The sequence below is a fragment of the Pteropus alecto genome, unplaced genomic scaffold (assembly GCF_000325575.1).
Source record: "Pteropus alecto unplaced genomic scaffold, ASM32557v1 scaffold48, whole genome shotgun sequence".
In the NCBI taxonomy this organism is placed as follows: Eukaryota; Metazoa; Chordata; class Mammalia; order Chiroptera; family Pteropodidae; genus Pteropus; species Pteropus alecto.
The window spans coordinates 2,155,469-2,161,281 of NW_006442110.1; positions in this window are offsets into that span (position 1 = coordinate 2,155,469).

Below are 5,813 nucleotides of genomic sequence, written 5' to 3' on the forward strand. Positions count from 1 at the left end.
GCCCAAGTCTTTTATTTTACCCAGTGAACACAATGTTCTCCTCTCAGCTTTTCCCATCACATTGATTCAGCCTGCAAGGAAGAAAGAAAAGAGGCAGGTCGGGTCTTTAAAAAGCCTCCCTTGACACCTGCAGCTCTAGAGAAATCTTATTTCTCCAAGGTTGGGTCAGTTCTCATAGGTCTTGAGGTAAACATTTACCTTTTTTCCTTTGTCCAGCATCTGAACTTTCTGAACTCCGTTTTGGGAATTCACAATTGTCTCAGTCTTGATAGAAGACAGGGTACTGTCTCTGGCTTAGAAAACTAAAATGCCAGATAAGTCCTCCCCTTGAACTTCGGGGAAATCTCTCTCTATGTCTCTCTAGAAGAAGGGAATGTGGATTGGTAATCGGACTTTACTAGACCCGAAGATAACAAAAATCTAGGTCATTCAGGGGATGCTAAGCTAGGAGCCTACATCAAACAGTAGAAAAAGTTGAGTGAATTTTTGTCCGCAGTGCCCTAGGGATCAAGTCGAGTTCCCACGGGATACTAGAAATGGCTTCAGGGCTAGATGGCGAGATCCAGCTAGATCCAGCAGTTTAAAGAAAGCAAATAATTAGCTCGAGTGTCACTCTATATGGGCTAGAAATCCAGAACTGCCTCTGATTGTATCGAGGTCATCTCTTCTCTCCTGTCACAGACCTCCTGAAATAGCTGAAAATAACAGGAAAGGCTAATCTGAGGGTCGTCAAACTAATGTCGGCGGAACCCACAGCTCTCGTCAGTGTCCTTGCTGAAAATAGATCCGTGATTAAGAAAGAGCGAGATTTCACACATTGTAATGCAGATTGATGAGAGCATTTGGAAGCGTCAAATTATACCAAATGACCTACTCTACCGAACCTCCCATGCCAGCCGAACCAGCCCCTTCCTCCTGTCTGAAAGCTGAGTGAGCTAGATTGAGGGGTTCTCATTGCAAGAGATAGTTGCCCCACCCCTCATTATCTCCTGATCTAGAGTGACAGAAAAAAAGAAAAAAGGTCTCAGCCGACCCCGGACACCAGACTGGCTCATTTACATCAAGAAAAATCTGGAGAACACCTGTTGGTATGGATGCTTGAAGTATTTTGTGAAGTAGAAAGAGTATAATTTTTAAGTAAGTCTGGCTTTATTTTTATGAGTGTACCCAATTAACATTCTATTTAAAATGTCATAGCTAGACCACCTGGGATAAACCCGTTTGCTCAGTTGTTGACTTGAATCAGGATTCACAGGAGGCCGATTCTAAAGGCTGTGCTCCGCAGATAGGGATGCTGGCCAGCGGCGTTACTGCGGAAAGGGGTTCCCATTTCAGTAGGGACGGGAGGATCCTGGGGTGTCAGAGTTCAAGCGGTGTGCTTCCACACTACCAGATGCAGGTTTGGGGGTCCCTCTATGTGGTCTGTGCCACACGGACCTTGGCTGTGGTTGACCGGTCCTGAGATCTTGGAGAAAATCCAGTTAGTTTTTCAGGTGTGGGCATCTGGCATAACCTATGACCCACACTGGCAGAACGGCTAGGTAGTTTGTTGCTGGCGGTCATCTGCAGCGCCGTGCCCACGGGATGAGGCTTCCAGATATCCATTTGCTTGTCATTGATTGGAAGCAGGCAGCGGGATAGCCTACAGACACCATGAAAAGCTCAGTGAGGAGAAAGACAACCTCTTCTCTCCAGCGGCCACGTGACCCAGCAGACAACCAAAGGCAGCGTTTGATTCTACAAGATTGTCGAATGACAAAGTCAGTTTCATTCATAGCTTCCCCTTTGTGAAACCTAGGGCTCCAACGTGGAAAGAGTAGGGTCCCCAAGAATCATTGTGGGCATTTGTAGAACCCAAAATATACCTAAGAACAAAATCTTCCCAATCCCCTTTGCTCACTAAAGAAGCCCCTCCCTGTCCCCTGCAGATACGGTCCCTGCAGATATGGTCCCTGCTTCGTGGCCCTCTCACTTCACACCCCCCTTTTACTTTTGATCTGTAACTTGAGGAAGCCCCACCATGCCCTGGGGAGCCAATTACAAAGTCACACCTTGCAGTGAAGGCCACACACAAAAATCGTCACAAGGCCCTGCTGATTTATAACAGCCAAATTCTGGGGAATGTGTGCGGGAATGAATTCTTGACAGCATTTGACCCGGGAAGGGAAGATAGGGTGTTAAACTCTGCTGAATTCCGGGTTCACTGTCCTACCTGGAACACCTCGGGGGTATGTTTAGTGTTTGCTCCACTTGTTAATTAAAAGCAGGAATCGAACTTGTCCAAGGACAGATGAAATTGAGAAGCCAGAACAGCCTCGAAGACTAAATCTAAAGACTGTAAGACACGGGAAAGGCGGCAACATACTTGTCGCGTGTCACTTGCCCCCACCCGCCCCCTACACTGTAGCTTCAGCACAGGGGTTAGACGATAACCCCGTCAATACAACTTAGAAATGTGTTATTCACGGGAGCTCGGGCATCTTTGAAACCATTTCTATCCCATGGCTTCGTAGACCGGGAATGCTGAGAGATGCCGTCATTGAAATGCGTTTTCTAATTTAAAGTGAAGATGGCAGGTTCCTAGCGGAAGAGGCTAAACGTTGCCCCCCATCCCCATGTGCTGGGTGGAAGTGACCGCCGTGACAGCCCGCGGGCCCAGGGTGTTGATCCCAAAGGGCCCCACCCCGTGGAGCTCTTAGTGCCCACGCCGAATGCGCACTTTTACAAACAACACTGCAATGACGCACCGTGTGCACACATCTTCGTACACCCATATAGACAAAGCAGATACACACATCGAAGTGCTTTGACTACCAAGTAGCCTTCCAGAAGACGGCCACCAGTTACGTTCCCGCCCACCTCGTGTGAAAACACCCAGCAGGTCTTTAAGAATCACTGTAATTCTGATATAAAAGGAAGATCAGTTCAGGTTGTCCCTGTTGTTAAACCCAAAATTCTTATCTTCGCAGAGTAGGACAGGGGGCCTCGCCACGGGAGAGATGCCGGCCCAGGGTGGGGTGGTGGCCGACGAGAGCCGCCAAGTAGCTGGACGTCGACTCAACCCCCGTCGTAACAAGAGGTTTGATCACGGCCTAGGACTGCGTATATTTAAGTTTGGAAGAATAGAAACCAACTGTTAGCGGTTCTTTTACTGGTGGGATTAATTTTTCATTTCCTTCCTGCTCCTTATTTGTGTTTTTAAAATCATCGACATATTTTTTGGTCAACGAGTATTTGTTGAAAATCTATAATGTCTATAATGTACTCAAGAACGAGCGAGGCCTTGAGGTGAGAGTTTTTTAAAGCCATGTCCCCCCCACCCCACCCCTTTCTTTTTACCATTCTGGACTTTTCTGTGTAATAAGAACAATCGAATCCCATTCCTAACGGGTCTTTGCCACAGTCCTCCGCGGCCGGCTGGGTGGCTGAGTGCGAAGGCGGGGTGAAGAGAGAGTACAGGGGAGATTTTAGAATGAACGGGCCTGGGGAGGAGGTAAGCCGAGGAGAGACGGGGTGGTCCCCTGGGAAGAAGTGATCTTCAAAGCCAGCATAGCAGCCAGGGGCAGAGGAGGCTTCTGGGCACTCAGGTGAGGGTCAGTGGTTAAGGGGAGGGGGCTCACGGCCAGGAGAGGGCGGGTCAGCCAGGACAGGGAGCCGACCCGGAATGCACAGAAACAGCCGGTTAGAGGGGAGTCCCCCCCGGGAGAGGCCACAACCGTGAAATGGCGTCAGCTTGGGAACTGTTGGAAGTGGTCTCTGGGCTCAGGGGAGGAACGTCTGGCTGCAGGTGATGAAGGCTGTGACTCAGATTCCCACACCCCATGAGCTTGTCTCATTGAGGACCAGATGTGGGGTGGCAGCCATCCGGGTCATTTCCCAGGTAGGCGTGTCTCAGTGCGGACTCAGCTCTGGCCATGGGGACAGCTGAAGGCAGCAGGCCAGGTCATGCCTGCCTTGGGTTGGGGTTGGGGGGAACCCGAGAGCAGCCGTGTGGGACCCGGCCCCAACCCCATTAGTCACGAGCACGAGCTTGGCACGTCTCTTAATTACGGCCTCCTTTCAAGCCTGTAACATGGGCATCAAACCAAACTGACTCTACACTGGGGTCTTCCGACAGGCCTGTTAAAAGTACGGTCCCTCGGCCCCACTCCTCACTATGCTGATTCAGGAGGTCGGCCCTGGGGCCTGTGAGCTGCATTTCCATGAAAAGACACTGTGCTCCCCACCTCACAGCAGGTGCTGTGATGGGCAGCCTAGCTGGGGACCCGTGCCCTTAGCGTCACCCAGAGGCCTTCCACCGGCACCTTTGACACAGATGTCCTTGCCATGGACAGCTCGTCGCAGGCATAGGACGGTGCTGAAGGGGATGGCGAGCAGCAGTGCTTTTGGTCCGCAGTGGGGCAGGCCCTGTGGGCTGACCAGCGCCCTGTGGGCTGACCAGCGGAAGGGGGCAGCTCAGTGTCTCAGGTCTGGATGTCACCGCAGAGGTCCAGTCTGCCTTAGACAACAGTGAGAGGGGCCTTAAGGACAGATGCTCCTTACGTGTTCTTATTTTTAAATTTTCATTGATTTGGGAGTGTGATTCCAGCTTCCTTTCTCTCTCCGGAGCCCGTGAATCTGCACAGAGGGAGAGAAAGGAGGAGGAGGCTCAGGCCAGTCCCCAGTCTTCTCCGCTCACTCCCGCCCCCTCCCGCAGGGCCTCCCAGGAGCCCACACTTCCCCAGGCCCGGTTGGGGCGATGGGAGCGTGGGTCTGAGAGTCTGGACGAGGCCCCAGTGGGAGCACTGGGACCTGCGGACATGGAGCCTCAGTCTCGGGCATCTGACCTGCAGCCCACTAAGTAGGTTTCAGGATGCTAAGTGGTCACCATCGTCGCAGGGCCACGCAGTGCTCCTGTTGGTCCCCTGCTCCTGTGTCACAGCCCAGGTGGGCTGCTGTGGCGCCAGAGCATGAGATGGAGATGCACCCAGCCTTCTCTGTGGAGAGTCCCTGCCACCTGCACACGAGCCACGCCCAGAGGGGCTGGCGGAGGCCAGGATCTGTCCTCTGTAAACACGAATGTGCATATAAGTCCCTGGGGGAGCACTTTGCTTTCAGGCTGGGTCTGCACTTTCTGAGGAGTTGTGGGTCGAAGCGTTTGATGTGCGTCATCCTTCTCCTCCAGGGCGTGGTGGGGGGAAGCAGGCAAGAGAGGATTAAAAGTGAGGAAGGCGGGGGACACCGGATTTGAGCCAGGGAACCTCTTGATTTGCAGTCGATCGCTCTACCCACCGCAATCCCCCGCCCCCGAGCTACACGCCTGGCCTGGGACAGGAGTATAGTGACGACCTGTCATCGGCGTGGACTCGGTCCTGCTGGCTGGGGTGTCCCGCCCAGCTCTCCTCTGAACTTGGGCCCCCTTCCTGTCAGGAACCAGCTCCTCCTCCTCTTCCCCCATCGCTTCCACGTGCACCTGGCTGAGGACCAGCAGCGGCCTTGTTGACCTTGACAGGTGGGGAGGTCTCTAAAGCCATCCAGATAGTCCTCTGTGGCAGTAAGAGACGCTGAGCATCTCCTGCACACCGGGCACGCTGGGATGGGGGCACACCTGTGACTCGGTGACAGCGCCTTCCCCTGCACTGAAAGAAGGCACAGAGCCCACGTCTGAAGGTTATTTAATGACACACAATCATGTTCATGATTATTTGTCAGGTGAACAGGCAGATTTCAAAACAGTGTGTCGGAGGAATTTTAGATGATGTCAGCTTTTTGTTTATGTTCTTTTGTCTGTCTTTCAGCTTTTCCGTAGTGAGCATGTTGCCTTTGTAAAAAAA